This window comes from Bos javanicus, chromosome 11, assembly GCF_032452875.1.
Source record: "Bos javanicus breed banteng chromosome 11, ARS-OSU_banteng_1.0, whole genome shotgun sequence".
Lineage (NCBI taxonomy): Eukaryota > Metazoa > Chordata > Mammalia > Artiodactyla > Bovidae > Bos > Bos javanicus.
Window position 1 is genome coordinate 40,910,401 of NC_083878.1, and position 24,094 is coordinate 40,934,494.

A 24,094-nucleotide genomic window follows, 5' to 3' on the forward strand; every position below is an offset into this window, starting at 1 on the left:
TAGGTCTGCCCTGCTGCCTTCCTTGCTTCTCATTCTCTGCCTCTTTTTCCTCTCCCTTCCCAGTTGTCCAAAGTGCTCCCAACCCCCAGAGATAGATAATGTCTTGTATTTAATTTCTGAGAACATTTTTCACATTTATTAATTCATCATATCTTATGACTGACACATTAAATAAAGTGAGCAAACTTCATTATCTCTTTTCAGTTAGTAACAGAGAGACAGACAGAAATATGAAATGACTTGCCGAAGGTCACTCAAGTAGGTGAGAAAGCTGGAGTTAGAATGAGATTGCTGAGCACTCCCATTCTTCTACCATCTGCAAATGCCCTCAAGACCCATAGATTTGGAGAAATGCGAATGGATCTTTTCTTTCTCATGTGGCACAGCTTCCCTGGCCCATCCCATACCCAGCTGTGTCTGTTTTTCACTCTGCACTGATAATGATCCACACAGCTTTGAACGTGTCTTGAGAGCATTCCTTGGGGATACACCCCTATTTCAACTGCAGAGTGAGCATCTTCACTTGGAATTTCTTTCAGTATGGCAAGTCAGTATTTTTGACCTCCGTAAGTCTGTTCCTACTCTCGAATTTCCCCGTCTCTGTTAATGACCACACCAGTAGCCCGAGGCAGAAACTCAGGACTTTTTCCTCCTCTTCCTTCATTGCGCACAGCTAACTCAGTGCTGGGTCACATGGAATTCACCCCCAAACCCTTTCAGTCTGTTTCTGCCTTTCCATCCCAGTTACCACTGCTTTATGTTTAGTCCGCAGCAGTTCTGCCTGGACTGTGGTTTTCCGTCTCCCAGACTCTCTCTGCTCCAACACACTCTTCAAACCCACTCATCAAAATGGCCAATCTAAAGCTCTCCAATAGCTGTGAGAACTAAACTGTAGAAGAAACATTGTTGGACACAATACTGGAAACAGCAGGGAGATTACGGGGGTCAATATGGCAGGAAGGTGGTCACATTAATACAACTGCACAAAGATAGTCTTAGCATCCTAAGCCACCAAAGACTCTCTCAAAGGAGAATTTTGGTAAATGAAAACGATTGGCAAATCGATGGATGGGATTCATGGGAAGTGTCTGTACTGTCTGTTTAATTTGTCTTTAAACCTAAAACTGCTCTCAAATAATCCACTGTGGCTCAGCTGGTAAAGAATCCACCTGCAATGCTGGAGACCTGGGTTTGATCCCTGGGTTGGGAAGATCCGCTGGGGAAGGGGAAGGCTATCCACTCCAGTATTCTGGCCTGGAGAATTCCATGGACTATACAGTCCATGGGGTTGCAACACAACTGAGCAACTTTCACTTCACAAATAATAAAATCTATTTATTAAAAAATGAATTCATGAGGGTTAAGAAAGGAATCTTCTTATTAAAAGTAGTTAAAAAATAGTATAAATAAAACTAAGCATAATTGCTTTTAGATATTACAACTGATCTACATCCATGTTTAGTGTTAAGAGGACTGAAAGGAAGCCCATTTACTCAGTCATATTAAAACCTAACTTGCCGATATGCTGCCTGGCTCTAAATTGCGAGTTTCATAAGCACTAAAAATTGGATGACCTACTTCACCGTAGTAATTGAAAGGGATTATTACTGACAATTAGCTAGCATGCAATAGTAATAGATAATTTACTTTTTCCAAATATTTTGCAAGCAAGCACTTTTTATTTTTTTTAAAAAAGGAAACACATTAGACAGTTGTGTCTTGGCAAATTACAATGCATCTTTTATTTCTTGACAAATAATTCATACTGCAATATTTTTTATAGTCCATAATTCTAATGTGGCTGTTATATTCATTATGTCTACAGACACTTTATCAGGCTAAGTATTCAATGCAACGTGTGGGGACTTAGCCTCACAATCCCTCATTATGGCTGATAGTCCCCCTTTTGTGGCCTGGGCAAAGCACACGGAAGAGGACTTTTCTAGCCAGATTTTGCCTTTGGAGGAAAATGAGCTCATTTCCAATACAAATGTTTAAACTCCTCCAACCTCAGCTATTCTATTATGTTATTTTCAAGATACATTTTTTTTAACTTAGTGAAAAATAAAGTTATGGCATATCTGAATATATATATCTTTTTCTCCCCACATAACTGAACAAGAATACACAGAAGATCTGTACAAAAAAGATCTTCACAACCCAGATAATCACGATGGTGTGGTCACTCGCCTAGAGACAGACATCCTGGAATGTGAAGTCAAGTGGGCCTTATAAAGCATCACTAAAAACAAAGCTAGTGGAGGTGATGGAATTCCAGTTGAGCTATTTCAAATCCTGAAAGATGATGCTGTGAAAGTGCTGCACTCAATATGCCAGCAAATTTGGAAAACTCAGCAGTGGCCATAGGCCTGGAAAAGATCAGTTTTCATTCCAATCCCAAAGAAAGGCAGTGCCAAAGAATGCTCAAACTACCACACAATTGCACTCATCTCACATGCTAGTAAAGTAATGCTCAAAATTCTCCAAGTCAAGCTTCAGCAATACGTGAACCGTGAACTTCCAGACATTCAAGCTGGTTTTAGAAAAGGCAGAGGAACCAGAGATCAAATTGCCAACATCTGCTGGATCATTGAAAAAGCAAGAGAGTTCCAGAAAAACATCTATTTCTGCTTTATTGACTATGCCAAAGCCTTTGACTGTGTGGATCACAAGAAACTGTGGAAAATTCTGAAAGAGATGGGAATACCAGACCAGCTGACCTGCCTCTTGAGAAACCTATATGCAGGTCAGGAAGCAACAGTTAGAACTGGACATGGAACAACAGATTGGTTCCAAATAGGAAAAGGAGTACGCCAAGGCTGTATATTGTAACCCTGCTTATTTAACTTATATGCAGAGTACATCATGTGAAACGTTGGGCTGGAAGGAGCACAGTTAGAATCAAGATTGTCGGGAGAAATATCAATAACCTCAGATATGCAGATGACACCACCCTTATGGCAGAAAGTGAAGAGGAACTAAAAGGCCTCTTGATGAAAGTGAAAGTGGAGAGTGAAAATGTTGGCTTAAAGCTCAACATTCAGAAAACGAAGATCATGGCATCTGGTCCCATCACTTCATGGGAAATAGATAGGGAAACAGTGGAAACAGTGTCAGACTTTATTTTGGGGGGCTCCAAAATCACTGCAGATCGTGATTGCAGCCATGAAATTAAAAGACGCTTACTCCTTGGAAGGAAAATTATGACCAACCCAGATAGCATATTCAAAAGCAAAGACATTACTTTGCCAACAAAGGTCCATCTAGTCAAGGCTATGGTTTTTCCAGTGGTCATGTATGGATGTGAGAGTTGGACTGTGAAGAAAACTGAGAGCTGAAGAATTGATGCTTTTGAACTGTGGTGTTGGAGAAGACTCTTGAGAGTCCCTTGGACTGCAAGGAGATCCAACCAGTCCATTCTGAAGGAGATCAGCCTTGGGTGTTCTTTGGAAGGACTGATGCGGAAGCTGAAACTCCAATACTTTGGCCACCTCATGTGAAGACTTGACTCATTGGAAAAGACCCTGATGCTGGGAGAGATTGGGGGCAGGAGGAGAAGGGGACGACAGAGGATGAGATGGCTGGATGGGATCACTGACTCAATGGACATGTTTGGGTGGACTCCAGGAGTTGGTGATGGACAGGGAGGCCTGGGGTGCTGCAGTTCATGGGGTTGCAAAGAGTCGGACATGACTGAGCGACTGAACTGAACTTAACTGAAGTAAAGTAAGGGGTGGAAGGCTCTAATGATTCAGGATCACTGGATGATATCTCAACTTATTTTTAGGGAAATGCATATTTAAAAAAATTTTAAATTAAAGGATAATTGCTTTACAGAATCAGCCATAGGTACACCCATGTCCCCTCCCTCTCAAACCTCCCTCCCATCTCCTTCCCCATCCCACTCTTCAGCCTGTCACAGAGGAGATTTTGAGTTTAAATTAATACATACTCATTGTGTCTGTAGCTGTTCCCTATGCCACTCTTTAGCACTCAGCACTCGCAAAGAGTCGGACACGACTGAGCGACTTCACTTCACTTTACCTCTATGACTTGGGTCATACACCATTACATGCTGTAGTTATCTTTTGTGAATGTTCCCCATCCACCAGTTCCAGATTTCTGCACAGTAAGTGTTTGGTAAATATCCAATGAATTAATGATTCAGTTGACAGTCATTTTCACTTGCCTTCTCAATAGCATTTGGTACTATTGATACCTTCTCTTTCTTGAAATAAACTGTAGCCTTGGATGATTTTTCACCTATCCTCTACCTATTCCTTCATGGGCTCCTTTAGGAAATTGTCTTGGACTGTCTTCTCTTTCTAACCTGTTAGTTGATACCATGCATTGTTATAGGTTTACATAGTAATTAAATATTGAAAACTTACCAAAGTATATTTTTTCCTTGAAACAACCTTCAATCTTCTGCACTTTGGAATTCATTTTGAAGTGAAGTCACTCAGTCGTGTCCGACTCTTTGCAACCCCATGGACTGTAGCCCACCATGCTCCTTCATCCATGGGATTTTCCAGGCAAGAGTACTGGAGTGGATTGCCATTTCCTTCTCCAGGAGATCTTCCCAGCCCAGGGATTGAACCTGAGTCTCCCACATTGTAGGCAGATGCTTTACCGTCTGAGCCACCAGGGAAGCCTCATTTATACTTCCTTGATAGCTCAGTTGGTAAAGAATCCGCCTGCAATGCAGGAAACCTGAGTTCGATCCCTGGGTTAGGAAGATCTGCTGGAGATGGAAAGGCTACCTACTCCAGTATTCTGGCCTGGAGAATCCCATGGATTGTATAATCCATGGGGTTGCAAAGAGTCAGATATGACTGAGTGATTTTCACTTCACTCACATATACATATATACACATATATATGTGTGTCTTCTTTGATCCAGCTTTGTTAGTCAGTTTGTGCTTCCATAATAAACTACTGTGTACTTGGTAGCTTTAATAACAAGAATTTCTGTCTCACAATTCTGCAGGCTGGGAAGTCCAAGACTAAGGTACTAGTTGATTTGCTTTCCTTATGAGGGCTCGCTTTCTGGCTTGTAGATGGCAACATTCTCCCTGTATTCTCTCGTGGGAGAGAGACAGAGACAGAGATACAGGGAGGGATGGAGAGAGAAAGCTCTCTGGGGTCTCTTCTTGTAAGACACTAATCTTGTCATGAGGGCCCTACTCTCAACCACCACATCTAAACCTAATTATTAATACTTCTCAAATACTTCATCTCCAAATATTCTCTCTCTGGGAGTTAGGGCTTCAGTGTATTGATATGTATAATTTTGGAGAGAAGCAATGTAGTTCAAGTAGCAGCGCCAGGTAATCACTCCATAAGTATGGTGGTGAACAAAGCTGATAAGGAATCCTTTCTTATAGAACTGATAAGAAGTTGAGGAATGCAAACTTATAATTTGAGGAAAACAAACAGTAAACCAGTTTTAAAAAGAGAGAGAAAGGGAGGGAGGGACAGAGAGAAAGACTGAGAGAGAATTTCTCATACTCCTAAACGAGACAAAAGAAGCAAGGTAATTTTACAGAGTAAAACTATGATGGGGTCAGGAAATTTGAAGGGAATTAGAAGCAGGACTTAGAGATAGTCTTTCCAGTTAGGGGAGCATCTGAGCCCTAGAAAAGAATATGAATAACAAGAAGGAGCAAATGAAGGTCTGAGGAGTTTGAAGGTCTAGGAAAGGCACCCAGAAGTCATTTCTGTTATCTCTTTAATTACCAACATCTCCAAAATACACCTGTCCACTTTTATTCCCTTGCAATACCACCAACGTATGTCACCAGGATTTCTCCACAGGCACTACTGTAATCACTTACTAATCATTCTCTGGGTTCCGCCTTTGTCTCTCCTCAAACCATTTCATACAACACTGGTGGAGTGATCATTTTAAAGGGGACATTGTTGGGTGATGCTACAGTAGTCAAGACAGAGAGATGCTGGCATAAGGAAAGATTACATAGATGAATGTAGCTGAAATGAGAGTGCAAAATAAACCCCCAAATTTATGCTCAACTGACAATAGTTTCAAGAAAATTCGAGAGGCAAAGAATAACCTTTTTAACAAACACTGCTGGGACAACTGGATATTCACATGCCAAAGAATGAAAGTAGACCAGTTTCTTTCACCATACACAAAACTTAACTAAAAATGGACTTCGATCTAAATGTAAGAGCTAGAACTATCAAATTCTTTGAAGAAAACATAGGAATAAATCTTCATGATCTTAGTTTAGGCAATGGTTTCTTAGATATGACAACAAAAACACAAGTGACAAAAGGAAAAAGTAGATAAACTATTACGAAAATTAAAGTTTTCAGGCCACAAATATCAAGAAAATGAAGAGGTAACCACAGAAGAATAGAAAACATTTGCAAAAAATATATTTGATAAGTTATTTATATATAGAATATATCAAGACCTCTTATAATGCAATCATAAAAAGATAACCAGATCTAAAAATGCTCAAAGGCCTTGAACTGGCTTTTCTCCAAAGAAGATACACAAATGCGTGATAAACTCATGAAAAGAGGTCAGCATTCTTAGATGTTATTTAGTTAGTTCAGTCGCTCAGTCGTGTCCGACTCTTTGCGACCCCATGAATCGCAGCACGCCAGGCCTCCCTGTCCATCACCAACTCCCGGAGTTCACTCAGACTCATGTCCATCGAGTCAGTGATGCCATCCAGCCATCTCATCCTCTGTCGTCCCCTTCTCCTCCTGCCCCCAATCCCTCCCAGCATCAGAGTCTTTTCCAATGAGTCAACTCTTCGCATGAGGTGGCCAAAGTACTGGAGTTTCAGCTTTAGCATCACTCCTTCCAAAGAAATCCCAGGGCTGATCTCCTTCAGAATGGACTGGTCAGATCTCCTTGCAGTCCAAGGGACTCTCAAGAGTCTTCTCCAACACCACAGCTCAAAAGCATCAATTCTTCGGCACTCAGCTTTCTTCACAGTCCAACTCTCACATCCATACATGACCACTGGAAAAACCATAGCCTTGACTAGACTTTTGTTAGCAAAGTAATGTCTCTGCCTTTGAATATGCTATCTAGGTTGGTCATAAGTTTTCTTCCAAGGAGTAAGCGTCTTTTAATTTCATGGCTGCAGTCACCATCTGCAGTGATTATGGAGCCCCAAAAAATAAAGTCTGACACTGTTTCCACTGTTTCCCTATCTATTTCTCATGAAGTGGTGGGACCAGATGCCATGATCTTTGTTTTCTGAATGTTGAGCTTTAAAAGTACAAATCAAAACCACATGTGACACCATTCATGTCCACTAGGATAACTATAATAAAAGACAATAATATATTGGCAGGGATATGAAGAAATTGAAACTACCATATACAGCTGGCAAGAATGTAAAATTGTGCAGCCACTTTGAGAAACTGTTTGGCAGTTCCTTAAAATTTTACTCCTGGCAATTTCAGTCATTGGAGAAGGAAATGGCAAGCTACTCTAGTATTCTTGCTGGAGAATCCCATAGACAGAGGAGCCTGGCAAGTTACAGTCCATGGGATTGCAAGAGTCGGACATGACTTAGTAACTAAACCACCACCACCACCAATTTTAGTCATAGGTATATACCCAGTAGAAGTAGAAATGGATATCTACATGAAAGCTTGTACTTGATTGTTCTTAGCAATGTCATTCATAATATCTAAAAAGAAGACCCAACTCAAAGTCCATTAATTGATGAATATACAGTCCATGGAATTCTCCAGGCCAGAATACTGGAGTAGGTAGCCTTTTCCTTCTCTAGGAACTGATGAATAGGTCAATAATGTGTAGTGTGTTAATACAATGGACTAATATTTATCAGTAATGGGAATTGAGGTACTGTTACATGCAACAACATGGATGAACCTTGGAAACATAACACTAAGTGAAAGATGCCAGTCAGAAAAAACTGCCTATTGTGTGACCCCACTTATACAAGATACCAGAATGCATAAATTTATAGAAATAGAAAGTAGATTAGTAGTTGCCTAGACACTGAGTGAATTGGGAAGGGGATTAGGGAGTAATTACTAAAACATAAAGAGATTCTTTTAGGGGAGACAGCAATTTTCTCAAATTAGATAGTGGTGATGATTCTGCAACTGTGTAAACTTACCAAAACACATTGAATTACATACTTTAAATGGGTGAATTGTTGCTTTGTCAATGCTATCTCAAAAAAGCTGGTTAAAAGTTGTTGGGTGGTGGACATACTCTATGTCTTGATAGGAGTTACATGGGTGAATCCTTAGAATATATAAATGTTACCTTAAACAGAAATAGAAAGTAATAATCAGGTAGAGATAGGAAATGGAGGAAGTATAGGTGAAAAAACAATAGAGAAGAATATTAATAATTGTTGAAAGTGGATAATAGGTACACAGTGATCATGGTACTACATATTCTGTTTTCCTGTATATGTTTAAAATTTTCCACAATAAAATATTTTAAAATATATATTTATAGATGGAAAAATATATATTCTTAGCCCAGCACTATTCAAAGACTTCCTTGTAGTCTAAAGGGCCATGTATGATTTAGCCCCTACCTACCTCTCCCCTGTGTCTCTCCCCTGTCAGTCTGGTCTTCTTTGTTTTTAATTACTTATTTATTTAGCTGTGTTTGGTCTTAGTCGTGGCATGCAGGGTCTTAGTTGTGTCATGAGGGGTCTTTCGTTGCAGGGCATTGGACTCTCTAGCTGTGGTGAGTGGGCTCTGCAGTTGCAGCACATGGGTTTAGTTACCCTGCAATGTGCGGGGTCTTAGGCTTCACTGGTGGCTCAGCAGTAAAGAATCTGCCTGCCAATGTGGGAGACACAGGCTTGATCCCTGGGTTGGGAAGATCCCCTAGAGAAGGAAATGGCAACCCCACTCCATTATTCTTGCCTGGTAAGTCCCATGGACAGAGGAGCCTGGTGGTCCACGGGGTTGCAAAGTCAGACGTGATTTAGCAACTAAACAACAACAACGCGGGGTCTTCGATCCTCGACCAGGAACTGAACCAGCAGCTCCTGCATTGCAAGGCAGATTCTTAACCAATGGGCCACCAGGGAAGTCCCGAGTCTGGCCTTCTTTTACTTCCTCTGCTGACTCAGGAATACTCATGCTACATCCTTTCTCTGATTATTTACTCTCATTTAGGGCTGGCACTAAACTCTATGAAGGCAGGAAGATCATTCTATTTTATTCTATACATGGATATATGCTGCCTAGACTTCTGCCTGCCATGTATTAGTGAGACAAGAAATATTTGTATATGGAAGTAAAGAATAGATAAATGAATATATTTATGGACAGTGCACATCATGTAGATTTTTAAGAACCAGATTACACTATGGATGAACTAAAACTTCAGAATGTATTTCTTCATTTTTTAATGTTTCAGTAAAACTTTCTCCATCGGCAGCTTTCTACATAAACACTCATTTCTCTGTTTTGTTTTTGTTTTTTTAATGGTAATTTGAAACATTTAAGGGAGAGGTTGAAATTTTACGAAAATTTTCAGCTGTTATTACCAAGAGTCATTTTTTTCCATGCAAGAGGAAAGTTTACAAATATATAGCATGTGTGTGTTAGTCACTCAGTCGTGTCTGACTCGGTGACCCCATGGACTGTAGCCCTCCAGGCTCTTTCATTCATGGGGTTCTCCAGGCAAGAATACTGGAGTGGGTTGCCATTTCCTTCTCCAGGAGATCTTCCCAACCCAAGGATCGAACCTGGGTCTCCCACTTTGCAGGTAGACTCTTTACCATCTGAGCCACCAGGGAAGCTCCAACATACAGCATAGCTATTGTTTTATAGCTTAAATAACTAAAATGAAAAAAATATGAACACAGCTGGTCGCATTTTAAATCTATCAATAGGTAAATAAGGCAAGGAAATAAGTTATGAACCTGCTTTTATTTTTGATTGCCAAGAGTAAAATTTGGACCATTAAGAAAAAGATTGAACAAAATGCTGGAGTTGTGATAATGAAAAGACAATCTGGCTTGCAGTTTTAAAATATGATTAAACAATGAGCACATTAAAATGTATCTGTTAAATATCTAAATGCTACATTTTTCAACTTCCAATGAATATTTTGAACATTTATTCTGGGTGCATTCTGTGTTTAGAAGAGCAGAAATCAAATGGTTTATATCAAAAGTTTGGTAAACTATAATCCTTTTCTTAAAAAGACATTTTCCTTCATACTACTGATGTGTTTTAATGAATACATTAAACACTTCAATATATTTAAACTATATACATGTTATATATATGGTATTTAAAAATACATATAAAATCTGTATATATGTACATATATGTGTGTGTATATATTTACATGCACTCTGTTTTCCTTGTATATGTTTAAGTGTTTCTATAATAAAATATTGTAAATATATATTTATAGAAGAAAAAATATATTTTTTTAGCCCAGCACTTTTCAAAGACTTCCCTATTATAGCTTACAGGCCTCTGGATGATTTAGCCCCCACCTAAATATACATATGTATATATAGGTGTATATATATATATTTACACACATATATATATCTTAAACTTTAATGTGCACACAAATCACCAGGTCATCTTATAAAATGCAGAGTTAGTAGATCTTGATTTTGATTTAGCAGATCTTGGATGGGACCTGAAATTCTGCATTTCTACTAAACTCTACTAAGAAATTTCTACTAAGTTCCAAGGTAACGCCAATGCTGCTGGTCTAGGGACCACACTTTGAGCAGTGGTTCTCCATATATTACTGAACTTTGTTAGCAGATGGAAGTTTTATTGCTAAAAGATATAACTAGAAGGAACTTTGGGGATCATTAAACACTGTCCTGCTTTCAGGAGATGAACATCTATCATGTGGGACAGATAGGTCTTCTCTTTTTGAAGATCTTTAAGGACACACCAAACTGATCTACGTGCATCCCACGTTAATGTTTAATCACTCTAGTCCTTGAGCAGCACAGGAAAGCAAAGCAAAGTGGTAAATATATAGGCACGTGAACAATTTAAAACTAATATAGGCAGTAGATGGCCAAAGGCTAGCTGCCATCCTTGGATCTGATTCAAACATATCTTTCAGTATATCTTTGAAATTAAATTAAAACTTGGTTTTATCCTTAACTATTTTTTTCATACTACCATATATATAATCATATGCTATATCAAATAATCCTTTGTATTATAAAAACATAAATTAAGAAACAATACCTGAATGTTTTACATAGCAAGTCTGACAGAAGCTCAGAGAAAAGGAAAAATTAGTGATCACTGGGCATTGTCCTAGAGGTTTCTTTTAGGAGATGGTTTTTAAGCAGAATCTGTAGTAGCAAGTAGGAGTACAGTAGGGGAAGGTGGAATGCTTCAGGAGTCTTAGGTCAAGCATATGTAGGACAACTTGGCTAGAGCAAAGGGTTCATTGGAAGATTTTAAGAAATTCAATATACCAAAATAAAACAAGTAAAATTGGAGTTATGCAGTGGAGAGCTTTAAAGACTAAGGCTCAAGGATTTGCTTACTCTTGCAAAGGCAATGGGAGTCACTGAAGATGTTTTATGGGTGAATGATAGATGAAAGTACTGTCAGAAAGACTGGTGGAGGAAAGAGCTGGAGGCAGACAGAGCCCATCAGCTTTACCCTCTGAGCCCAGGGCATAGACATGGATGTGGCGTATAGAGAGAAGTGGATTTGGAGAAGGTTTGTTTGGACAAAATGCCCTGAATCTGGTCTAATATAAATGTTTTCAGCTTTAAGTTAAATCAGTTATTCTTGTTTGATTACTGTGAACATGGGAGGAAGTGATAAGACTGGATAAACTAAACCCTCAAGACTTTTAAAAGCTAGAAAATGATGAGTCTGTTACTTTTAACAGGTTTTATTTTTTTTAACCTGTCAGAATGTTTCAATGCTCAGTGCTTTGTAAACCTAAAAACACAAACATTCACAGATACATACACAGACGCACACAGTAAGTGCACGTACCATCTTCTCTCAACTTGTCCTGCCACTTCTATTTCTTTAACTACTCTGTGCAGAAGAATCTAAACTCCCACTTTGCTCCATGCACATATTTAAATCTACCTTCTCCCTTCTACTCAGTTGGAATTTCTCTAAAGAACATCTCCTAATTCCTCTGAAGAAGCATTTCCTAATGCTTCAATACCAAAATTGTTCTATTATGAAAAATTTCAAACACACAGGCAAATAAACAACACAATGAACTCTATATCTCCACCACTTATATTTAATAATTATTGAGGTTTTGCCACAGCTTCCCTGGTGGCTCGGATGGTGAAGAATCCACCTGCAATGTGGGAGACTTAGGCTCAGTCCCTGGGTTGGGAAGATTCCCTGCAGGTGGACATGGCAACCCACTGCATATTCTTGCCTAGAGAATCCCCATGGACAGAGGAGCCTGGCGGGATACAGTCCATGGCATTGCAAAGAGTCAGACACAACTGAGCAACTAAGTACAGAGCATCCTCCTTTATTCTTTGCTGAATTATTTTAAAAAGTCTACGTATCATGTTATTTCACTGCTACACAATTTGGTACATTTTTTCTAAGTAAATATGGGCATTTCTTCTATAATTACAATGTCATTATCACACCTAACAAAATTAACAATTACTCCTAATATAATCTAATACCCAGTACTATAATCAAATTTCCCCCAATGATCTCAAAAACATATTTTTATAATTGCTTTGTTTGAATCAGGATCCAAACAAGGTCCACATGTGACATTTTCTTGATATGTCCCTGAAGCCTCTTGGGATCAAAACATTTCCCCTCCTCCTCTCTTCTGCTCTCTCCTTTTCTCCTTCTTTGTCTTTGACATGTTTTAAAAAGAAAACCAACTGGGTCAGTTGATTTAAAGAATATCCTACAGTCTGGATTTGTTTATTTGCTTCCTTGTGGTGTCATTTAGTTTTTCCTTTCTCACTTTCTATTTGTTGAACATTGAAATCACCTCTAGATGCTTATTCAGGTTCAAGTTCAGCATTTTACAGCACGTGTAATTTATAGGTGGTGCTGTGTGCTTCATATCAGGAGGCATATAGTGTCTTAAGTCTCACTATTAATGCTGCTAAGATTGATCAATAGGTTCAAGTGTTGACAGCCTGATCCCTCCATCAGCTATTCACCTGATCATTCATCCATCAATGATTTTTTGCCTGAATCGCTTATTTCATTAGAGTTTGAAAATGGTAGCTATTTTTCCCCAATTCTATCATCCATTACAACTTTATGGAATTTAGTTACAAAGAAGAACTTTTCTTTCCTCATCAGTCGGGTTATTGGATTAGCCTGCAAAGCACTTTAGACAAGGAAAGGCAGCACAGGGCTGACTTCTTTCCTTTTACTTCCCGGTCTTCAGGATAAGATGGGGCCTAGCGACTTTCAGAGGTGTCCAATGAACCGTTGCCCCCACCCTCTTGCTGTGGAATTCTCTTTTGTTCCCCACTTCTCTTTATCTTTTAAAAATATTATTTAGAATGCATATGATAACATTTAATGGTTTCAATCAATTGATTAATTATTCTTTTTGTCCTTAAATTGATTGTCCCATCTTTGGTCAGTTGGAGGTCCACTGCGTTGACTATTAGGTCCATTTGACACATCATGCAATTTGATTGAAACTTTTCTTTTAATTCCATCAAAATATCCCAGGCTCATATTATATAATTCTTGCCCCTGACCTGGAACTGTTATTTTTTTCTATACTATGAAATCTAGGTGTTTTTTTAAAATGGAGATTAGATTTTAAATGTCATAAACTAGGTCGGAATGTACTCATTTTTCTTAGCTCTTTATTGCTTCCAGGAATTTTCAGTGGCCAAAGCTAAGAAGAACTTATTTTTAGAAAAATAAAAGCAATTAAGTTAAATAGATTAATGTTGCTCTTCTAATTCAAAGGTAATTCACTCCTGAGTTTACTTTTGCCAGAGTAGCAAGATAGTTTTAACAATGACAATCTAAGACTGTATTTTATTTCTTGCTTTTGTGCTTCATTGACTCTTATCTTTGTATTCTACACATTCTTAATGAAATTTGTCCTGATTTTCTGTTAAAATTTTTGTTACCCAGGTCATTTTGAATAGTATTTTCTTCTTTCCAAGTAGTAGCAGGCTTTAAAAATAAAGCAAGTTTAAAAGACACTCTCCCTAACTGAATAGGATGGAATCTAAGACCTATTCTCTGAGGTTTAGCCACTAATTATTTTAAGTAAGGCAATACGGCAATGAAAAACAAAAAACAAAACCCTGGTCATCAGGGAGCTCACAGTTTAGTTGAGGCAGACAAACAATGAACAAGTCCATAAATAAATATGTAAAAGAAATAGGTAATATGCCAGGTGTATCAGTTTTCCAGGGCTGCCATAACAAAGTACCACAAATTGCGTGACTTAAAATGACAGACATTTATTTTCTTGTAGTCCTAAAGCTAACTGTTCAAAATCAGGGCTTTGGCCATGCCATGTTTTTTCCAGTCTATTGGGGAAGAACCTTACTTGCCTCTTCCAGCTGCTTGTAGCCCAGGTGTTCCTTGGCTTGTGGCAACACAACTCCAATTTCTGCCTCCATCTTCAAATGGCACCTTCCTTGTGTATTTCCCTGTGTTTTCACATTGCCATCTTCATATAAGGACACCAGTCATAATGGATCAGGAGTCACTTTTCTCCAGAATGACTTGTTCTTAACTATTATATCCACAAGAACCATCTTTCCACATAAGGTCACAGTTTAAGGTACTCGGAGTTAGGAATTCAATGTATTTTTTGGAAGGGAGACATGAAAGTCGCTCAGTTGTGTCCAACTCTTCGTGACTCATGGACTATACAGTCCATAGAATTCTCTAGGCCAGAATACTGGAATGTGTAGTCTTTCCCTTTTCCAGGAGATCATTCCAACCCAGGGATTGAACCCAGGTCTCCCACATTGCAGGTGGATTCTTTACCAGCTGAGCCACAGGGGAAGCCTTTGGAGGGGAGTAAAGTAAAGGAAATGTCTCTCAGTCGTGTCCAACACTTTGCGACCCCATGGACTGTAGCCTACCAGGTTGCTCCGTCCATGGGATTTTCCAGGCAAGAATACTGGAGTGTGTTGCCATTTCCTTCTCCAGGAGATATTCCCAACCCAGGGATCAAACCCAGGTCTCCCTCGTTGTAGGCAGATGCTTTACTGTCTGAGCCACCAGAAAAGTTCCAGGGAAAGGGAGGGGGCAGCACAATTCAATCTGGAACATCAGATGTTGACAAGTTTTCCAAAGAAAAGGCAGATCAAAGGAAACAGAGTTGTTGTTGGTTTGTACTATAATGGTTGTATTGGAGAAAAATGAGAGATGATTAGGTCCTGGACATATTTCTTAAGGTACATTTTTCATAGATAGGATGAATTATCAAGATTATTCCAAGTTTCTTGGTCTGAGTAACTAGAAGAATAGAGGTATCACTTGCTGAGGCAAGAATAAAGAAGCGGAAATTTTGAGAGAGGAATCAAAATGTTGATTTGCAGTTTTAAGAAGACTCTTGGACACACAAATGGAGATGGGGAATAAGCAGCTGGCTATATAAATCTTGAGCCCAGGGGAGAGGTGTGAACTGGAAATACACATACAGAAGTCATGAGTGGTAGATGATGTCAAAACCCATGAGACTGATCAATATCACATAGAGAATGAACTCGAAGAGTGACTTGGCTCTGAGTAATGCCAAAGCTTCCAAGTTGGAAAAATAAAGAAGTAGCAACGAAGTAAACTGAAGAATGGCCAGTGAGGTAGGAAAAGTATAAAGGAACCATTCTTCTTTGTCTCAAGTGAGTGAGTATTTCAAAAATAATTCTCTGTCTACAGATACTGGTAGACTACATAAAATGAGGGTGGGAATTAACCATTGAATATGGCAATGTGAAGGTCATTAGTGGCTTGATAAGAGCTGATGATAGAGTGGTAGAAAAAAACATGACTGTTAATTCATGAGGAAAGGAAAAAGAAGCTTTGGACACAGTGAGTATAGATAAATCTCATAAGGTAAATTTTTGCTAAAAATGGGAGCAGAGAAAGGGAGTGACAAATGGAATAAGAGTTGGATGCAAAGATTTGCTTTCTTGATGATCAGAAGAGAGGGAAAATTGGATGATACAGGAAACAGAAGGAACAATTACAGGTGGACAGAGTGTGCATAAAGGGACAGGATCCAGGGAGGCACTGGGCTATGGTAGGAAGCATGACTCCTTTTACAGTTCATCTCCAGTAACAGCAGGGAAAACAGAATATAAACATGGATTCAGATGTAAGTAAGTTTGCTGTTTTGGTGATGGACCATGTGAATTGCTTCTATTTTCTCAGATAAATAAGAGGCAGAAGCATCAACTGAAAGCAGTCCTCCAAATTAAGGCCAAGATGAAGACTTCAGGATACACACTTAGTCACTTTACATAATAACACAATGAAGATTTACTTTCATCACTTATCACTTATTTTGTATACTCATCATGCACAAATCTGTATTACAATATTTTTAAAGACTCTTTGGGATTTTATTCACTATGAAAGTTTGTTTCTGGGTTTCTTTAAGGAAACAAAGGAGGTGTTGTAATGGGGATGATTTACTTCATCATATAAAATTTAAATGTTGCCTTTTGGGATTTAAAAAGGAAAATGCTCCATTATAGATATAGTGGGCTAAAAGCCAAACTTTTATAAAACTTTGATAATCTCTGCAACCATAAAAATGATCTATTTCAAGATAAGAGATTCACTTATTTCTACTTATCTGGGTAGAAATTACTGAAGTAATTGAATAAAACAGAAAAAAATAAACAATCGGAAATAGTTTACTTACTGAATTAATTAATAGAAGTAAACAATGAAAATTATTTTTTAAAAACTTCCTTTAAGGTAACATCTGTAAGATACCCTGTTGGTAAATTAAGAGCAGCTCTTATTACATTCCGAAGAGATAATGTTTTATCATTTCCTGTGGCAAGAATATAATTTAGAATTAATCAAAACAAAGCTCTTCTTAGAAGCATGTAAATTTGTATGCTCTTGGATAAAGCATTGGTAACAAAATTTTCAAAGGACAATTTATGTTCAAAATTACATAAAGTGTCTTTTAAAAATTCTGTTACAAATGTAACATTTGTACCTCTGTCCTTATTGACTTTTGTAGGCTGGGTCCTTACTGATGTCCTTGTTTACCTAGTTTGTGTGTGTGTGTGTGTGTGTGTTGGCGGGGGTGCTCTGCGTGTGTTCAAAGAGATGTAGGAAAGTAGAAAATAAGAAGTTTATTATTTAGGGCAAAAAATACAAATCTAGCTTTGAAGAGTTTAGAGTCTGGTTGAGGAGACCATACATAGAAGAAAATGGTGCGCAGACGTTATGTAAATGAGTATGACTGAGGGCATGTACAAAAGCAAGTCAACGCAACAAAGTGAGCTCGTAAGTGCCTGCTGCGGGAGTAAAGACTATTAAAGTCCAGTAGAGTAAATAGAATCTAGATGTAATTAAATCTTAGGTATGTCTTTCTCTGCAGCATTTGAAACGTATGACTATTCCCTCTGATATTTTCTTTATTGGTTTAGATTTTGTGATGCTATCATTTCCTACATTTCATACTTCCTCTCTTTCCACTCTTTTTCAGCTTCTCTTGCCAGCTCCTCTTCTCAGGAAACAATCAGACTCAGTTACTGATCCTCTTCTTTGGCAACATTTGATACCTGGCACTGCTATCTATATCAAGCATGGTTCTGAACACACTTCATTTGGTCCTCACAATAATCATGTAGTAGGGAGTATTATTAGTGTTACTGACAATGAGGAGCATGCAATCAAATTACTTGCCATAGTAATTTGCTCAATACTTTTCAATGTTTTTCTGTTCTTTATTTTTACATAAAATCTATATCTTATTTTCAAAATAGAACATTTTTAAAAATACAAGAGTAATTCATGAGTGTCTGTATTACTCAGGGTCATCCAGAGAAATAGAACAATATGATACACGTATATAAATATGTATATGTATATATTTGTATATGTATATATATGTAAATCCATATGGTTATATAATACTGAGGATTGGCTCATGTGATTGTGGAGGCTAAGTCTCAAGATCTGCAACTGACAAGTTGGACACCCAAGAGAGTTGATGGTATAGTTCCAGTGCGAGACTGAAGGCAGAAGAAACAGGAAAATCAATGGTGGGAGTTCAAGTCTGAGTCTAAAGTCAAAGGCAGGAGAAGACTGATGTCCCTGCTGTGAGGCAGTCAGACAGAGGGGCAAATTGTCCTTTCCTAAGCCTTTTTGTTCTGTTCAGGCCTTCAGTGGATGGATGAGGTCCAACCACATTGGGGAGCGCAATCTGCTTTATTCTGTCTACTGATTCAAATATTAGTGTCATCCAGAAACACCCTCATAGGTATACCCAGAATAATATTTAATCAAATATCTGGGCAGCCCTTGGCTTCATCAAGTTGGTTTATAAAATTAACCATCACATCATAAAATATTTAAAAACAAATTACAAAATATGAATTGATAATCCCTCCTCTCTTATCATTTTTTCCATCATGCACTCTGATCCTGTTCTGCTAATTGTTCTCTACTTCAAACAGGCAAAACATTGACACAAACTGGGGGGTTTGTCCAAGCTGTTTCCCTTGCTCAGGACAATTATTTTTTCTTCTCATCACTTAAATTTTAACTCAGATATCATCACCTGCAAGTGATTGATATACCTTGATCACCTTATCCAAAGTAGCACTCAATCTGACATTCTTATATTAATCCTAGAAGCTCCTACTCACTGTTTATGTTTCTTTTCTATTCTAGTTTCTTTATGGGACCTATTGTCTGATATTAGCTTACTTGTTGGGCCTCCCAGATAGCTTATTTTTATTATTATTTTTTGCATTGGTATTTTTCTTCAACTAAGATATAAGCACCACAAAAGTAAGGACCACGTCTATCTTGATATTACTTTATCTCCAGAACCTAGACATGTACCTGGTACAGAGTAAATGATTAATAAATATTGCATGATTGAATGAATGAATGGTAGCTCCCAGTATCTGCAGTCTTATCCTCTAAGTTTGAAGTCCTAAGGAAAGAGCTTCCTTTTCTGTCAGTCAGCCATATTGAACCAATTGTTGTGGCCAGCAGAATAATTTTCCTAAAACATAGCACTAATATATCATTTCCCTACTCAACAGCCTTTGATGTCTTCCCCTTGTTTTCTGAATAGCTTAAAGATTTAGGTTTTATCTAAGGCCCTAAATTATCTACAATTAAAACGCTAACACTTTTCCCCAAATGCTCTAAGCTACCATCAAACTATACCAGTCACAAAGCTCTAAATGTCCTAATTTCTCTACTCCTTTACATTTGTGACTTCTGCTTCTTAAAATTGGGACATTATTCTTCCCATCTCTACTTCAATTCTTTCCCATTATTATAGATTAAGGTCCCATGCTACGCTTCCACTGAGATTTCCCTGAACACCTTGAGCTAGTGGAGTTTATCGTTCTCATCTGGATTTTGATGTTCCTTGCTTTATGCCCCTTTGTTAGAACTTAGACATGTGAAGTTTTATATCAAAGTTATTTTAGCATATGCATTCTTTTCTTTGACTAGAATGTAAGCATATAGAGAACAGAGTGAGACAGACTTGGGGTAGCTGAGATAACATGGACTTTGTTATGGCAGAAACTGTTTAGTCTGAAAAAATCCAAAGCACCCTAACAATGCTGCTGCTGCTAAGTCGCTTCAGTCGTGTCCGACTCTGTGCAACCCCATAGACGGCAGTCCACCAGGATCCTCCGTCCCTGGGATTCTCCAGGCAAGAACACTGGAGTGGGTTGCCATTTCCTTCTCCATTGCATGAAACTGAAAAGTGAAAGTGAAGTTGCTCAGTCGTGTCCGACTCTTCGCAACCCCATGGACTGCAGCCTACCAGGCTCCTCCGTCCATGGGATTTTCCAGGCAAAAGTACTGGAGTGGGGTGCCATTGAATAACAAAAGAAAATTCTTCCAATAGTTTGTCAATCATGTGTTAGGGTGCCTGATAAATGTTAGTTTTCTTCCTTTGCTGTTTTTATCTTCATGCTTTTATACTGTTTACTATCATGGAGATTTGGCGAATATTTGCAGAATAGATTGCATGAAAAGATTATCTTCATAATTCCAATCTCTCACATAGTCCTCATTTCTAAATTTTAAATTCCAAGTACATGATCTGCCATTATCTCAAGTTCACCACATCCCACACATGAATCCATATTGTTCTGGCTTCCCCTTCAATTTCCTTACTTCTGTCATTGGCAAAACTATCTCTCCTTTACTCAGTCTATTTGAGTCACGTTATCTTTTTTTTATCATCTTCATCATCTTTATCCACTAAATCTTTTCCTCCTGCTTACCTTTAAAAATATCTGTAGCATCTTTCTTTTCATTCCACTACCACTGTTCTAGTTCAGATTCTGTCTCTAGTACAGAATCCCATGAAATTTTAGTATAGGTCCAAGCATTAGAACCACTGTACTACCTAAAGAATAAATGAGTGGATAGATGCTGTATAGATGAACAAGAGATCTAATGCCTATCTTGTGCATTAATTTCCATAACCAAATTTATGTAAAGTGTTTTAGCTATTTCAAGAAAGACAAAGACTATTCCAAAACAAAATTAATTGACTTAGAAGTAGTACATATCATTAAGCCTTTTTAAGACTAAGTTTGCAGGTAAGGGTGTGTGGAAGAATGTTAAAAGCAAACCAATGAAGTTTGGATATTTTAATGCCAATCAAGTAAAGGATTGTCTTTTGAAGCAGCTCATCAGGTCTGGTAGTCTATTAAGGAAAGTACAAAGATAGACGTCAACAGTGAGCCCTAGCCTTCAAAGAAGATGAGAACATGAACAAATTTCAGATTAAAAAATCAGTATGAACTCTATAGCACCTGAATCCAAGTAAAAAAAGTCACAATCTTTGTCTTTTAAAATGTACTCAGTCACAGTTTGGAATCTTCCATATCTTATATCTGGTAAATGACTCTAGGTCACATGGCTAACTTTGCTTTCTCATTTTTGGGGTAGCCAGCCTCTAAGATGTTTCTCAATAATGTCTGCCTCTTGGTACCCATACCCTTGAGTAGTCCCCTCCCACATTATTCCAGGATAGGTCTGTGTGACCAGTAGGTACACCAGAAGTGATGGTATGTCTCTTCCAAGATTAGGTTATGAAAGGACTGTGGCTTCTTTCTTGGCCTCTCTTTCCTTCTCAGTCCACACCCATGACCTCATGTAGAGTTCTTCATAACCAGTTAACTAAAAAAGAAACACTTGGTTTTCTGTGCAATGATTCTGCATGACATGCAGACAATACACAAAAGTGAATGGTTGTAGCACCTCGGCTTCACTCTGGGATAGCTCAGAAGGATGGTGGTAAAGGGAAGTCCTCTAAGTGGCAGGACTTGGAGCAGTGTACCTGGTTGTTCATTTTGTCTGTAAACAGAGATGGCGGAGGTATAGATATGCATTGACGCATAGGTTATGGTTGGATGGCCAGAGACTTGGATGGCACACAATCAGAAAATTGAGGAGGAAGAGGTCTGAGGAAGAGGTATGAGAACAGACCTCTCCAAATGGGCATACAATGTGAAGATATTTACATCCATGTGAATGTATACCAAAAGGTGACTTTAGTAAAGAAAATTTTAATAATCAGGTAGATAAAATGACCATAAAATAGAGATGTCGATTAGCCTCCTTCCCCAGACATCCCTGTTATTGCCCAACAGTTTCATGAGCAAAACAGCAAGGATGCACGTTTTACACAAGCTCAGCAAGGCCTTTCACTCACTAGGGCCAATTTGGCTACAGCTTTTCCCGAGTATGTAGCATACCAACAACAAAGACAAACACAGAAACCCTGATACAGCTCCTCTGGTGGGGATGTATCTCCTTGGCATAAAGTTGATATTAAATTGCTTCCATAATGGAAAGGGCAGCACTTACTTCTAATAGAATAGACAGTTATTCTGGATATGGACTTCACTCCCTACCTGTAAATTTGTGGCAAAGCTATCAGAATGTTTTATTTACCATCATGAGATTTTACATAGCATTTCTTCCGACCTAGGAAGTAATTTTATAGCAAATGAAATGTGGTAATCAAGCCATGTTTATAGAATTTACTGTTTTTACTGTATTTCCAACATACTGAAGCAGCTGGCTTGATAGAATGGTGGAATGGCCTTTTGAGACTCTGTTATGGTCAGCGAGTGGCAATACCTTGTCAAGCTGAAGCGATGTCCTTCAGGACATAGTTAAACATCCAATATATGATCCTGTTTCTCTTATAGCCAGAATTCACAGATCCAGGAGTTAAGAGGTGGAAATGAGAATGATTTCTCTATTACCCCTAGTGATCTTACAGCAAAAATTTTGCTTCCCATTTCTATGGTTTTAGGTTTTTTTAGTCTAAGAGATCTCATTTTCAAGGAGAAGATGGCTTCCACCAGGGGGACACAATGATGCCATTGAATGGGAAGCTGAAACTTCCACCTAGTCACTTTGAGTTCACATGCTTGTGAACCAATCAGCAAAGAAGTCACAAGCTGGGGTAGTTGATCCAGGAAGTTGGGTGGTTACTGCACCGCAGAAATGGAGGAATGTGTCTGGAATGTAGATCCTCAGCAGGAATTCCTATGCTCTGTGATTAAAAGAAATGGAGTAACATGGAAATTTACATTACCATATGTAAAATAGATAGCCAATGGGAATTTGCTGTATGGCTCAGGAAACTCAAGCAGGGGCTCTGTATCAACCTGGAGGGGTGGGATGGGGCAGAAGATGGGAGGGAGGTTCAAAAGAGAGGGGATATCTGTATACCTATGGCTGATTCTTGTTGAGGTTTGACAGAAAACAACAAAATTCTGTAAAGCAATTATCCCTCAATAAAAAAATGTTTTAAAACAAACAAACAAAAAGAAATGGAAAACTACCACAACTCAATTTAGGCAGGGCTGTTACCAGCTCAAATCCTTCAGGGATAAAATTAGGCTCCCCTACCAGACAGGGAACCATGACCAGCTGAACTGCTAGCAAAGGGATTACAGGTTAGGTTGAGAAAGGAGGTGGTTATAAATGCTAGCTATGACCAAGTGACCAGGTGCAGAAATGAGAACTGTAATTGTTATGAGTAACTTTTGCATATTTTGATATGAAATATGTTTGTGTATATGTTGACCAAATATTTTTTGTTTACTTCCCCTTTCATCCCTTTACCATCTAATACAAGATGTCTCAACAGTAGTTAACTTTATATCTCAATATTTCAATTATAGCATAATCAGATTATAAATTGGCTATAGCTAATTTTTTTTATCAAGGGGACAGATAGTAAATATTTTGACTTTTTTAGGTTCTGTGGGTCATAGTCTCTGCTGCATATTTTTTTTTTGGACAACACTTTATTTAAAAACATTATAAAATATATAATGTTATTTTACGTTTTATTTGATATTTTAACATTATATTTGTATTATCAAATTGTTATAGAAATATTAAAAAAGAAAATTCTTAGCTCACAGGCTATGCAAAAACAGGTCGAAATTTAGCCTTTAGGCATAGTTTCCCAACTCTTTTACTAGAAAAAGAATGAATATCAGTCATAGACAAGAAACAGAAACCTTGTGTAGTCTTCTGAGGAAAGTGTTAGCCTGCTTTGGTTGTGTGCAGATCAGGTACATCATGTTATACATAACTTTCCTATTGCTTTTCTTTGGAGATTAAGTATAGTTTAAGAAGATATGTTGGAGAAGGAAATAGCAACCCGCTCCAGTATTCTTGCCTAGAGAATCCCATGGATAACAAAGCCTGGCAGGACCCCAGTCTATGGGGTCTCAAAGAGTCGGACACGACTGACTGACAAACGACAATATGTCAGGGTGCCAAGATGAAAAGTACAGTTGACCCTTGAACAACATGGCTTTGAACTTCCTGAGTCTACTTAGGTGTAGATTTTTTTCAATAAATACTACAGTACTACACTGATCCATGGATAGTTGAATTTGTGGATGCA